Raw genomic sequence first — 1588 nt, 5'->3', positions numbered from 1 at the left:
CAGCCCCTGTCAARTCTTCTGGGCTCTCTCAAACAGCAAGATGTATGTCGTAGTGATGGTTTCAGAGACTCTGCCCTTGTTATCTGCCAGACCAGAATATGGAAGAAATTCCACCGTGCAAAAGTCTTCGTTGGGATACGCTGTGCAGCTGCTCTTCATTGTCCTCGTCTCTCAGGGTGCACAGGGTTGGTAGTTTCTATTAGCTGTGAGAGCGTCTCTAAGTGCCTGGCACTTCTGAAGATCACACATCAAGTGCCTGTGTTACGATGYTCCTGCCCTCGTTCCACTCCTGGTGTTTGCTGATGGATAAAAGGATCCGTGGGTACGTGTATGGCTGTGAAAAGGGTGCTCCTTGAACACCAGCACGGGAATACAGARCAAATGACCATCAGGACAAGGTCCTGAGCCCAGGACCCAAGGTGTGTGATGCTTTGGGTCCTGTCACGACAATGCTTTGCACTCCAGGTGGCTTTCTAGCTGTGGGGAGGGTGGTAATGTAAAGACATGGGAAGGGGCAGCAGCTGTGGCAGYGCAGTTTCTTTCCAATCTGATTGGTTTTCTGCATCTAGAAATCCTCAGCTTAATTCCCTGTTAAAATAGTCTCCTGGAAATGGSCTGCTTCAGGTATGCAATGTGACTGTTTTTCTTTGGGAAAAATTAACGTAGCATTTTTCTTACACCTCGATATTATTARCTAATGCCTTCTCGATTGAGAGGCTTCAATTAAACCCTTCTTGAAWAGGAAGCCGTCTCTTGAAGGAACAGACTGGAGGAACAGACTGGAAGGAGATATGATAAACTCACAGATAAACACAGTGGCGTTAATCCATGAAAAAAAATGGGGGTGAGAGGGTTGGAGAGCCCCATGAAAAGCTTTGGAAACTTAAAATCTCATTACCTTCACATAAATAGAACACAAAAACAAACAACCCCCTGCAGATGCAGAAACAGAAACTACTACTAGTAAAGGTTAAGAGATTACTATTTCATAATGGTGGATCTCTGCTGGTATAGCAACTAGATAAGATGGGGGAATGTCACGCACACAAAGGCTGCTGTATTTTACCCTTGGAAAGRTGTCAAGAGGATCTGCATAATACTTTGTACAGATAACCCAGTGAGCAGACCATCTCCGCCAAATGGAGATTTTGATTTGTATGTAAATGAATACATACATAGATATATAAATTTCTCTGCTTTTCAACATGAATCCGAAAATAAAGCAGGAGACGACTATCCAGGTTTTCTTGCTGGCTCCCCCTTCYTCCCTTCACCCCCAAGTGTGTAATTTTGTTATTTCTGTTTCTAAGGGTTAAAATTCAGGAACGTTCTTGGGATGCGCGGCAATTTACCGTGTGTTTGCGGAGCGMTTGCCGTACTTCCCCGTGTCAATTAAGATAAGCCACGAATGCCTCCAGCGGAAAAACCCACGCCACGGTCCCCGATGTTTATTTCACGCTCCCTTACCGCGTTTCCATGCCAGCTTTCCCCCCTCCCGCGCCGTGCGCATCCCCGGGCACCTGCTGCTGCAGCTCAACCGCCTCCTGCGAGCCCCGAGCGCGCCCCCCTCCCTCCCTCTCTCTCCCTC

Source organism: Malurus melanocephalus, unplaced genomic scaffold (assembly GCF_030028575.1).
Source record: "Malurus melanocephalus ecotype Western Australia unplaced genomic scaffold, MMel_1.1 scaffold_49, whole genome shotgun sequence".
Lineage (NCBI taxonomy): Eukaryota > Metazoa > Chordata > Aves > Passeriformes > Maluridae > Malurus > Malurus melanocephalus.
The sequence above is the reverse complement of the archived record's forward strand: the minus strand, read 5'-3'. Positions refer to the sequence as shown.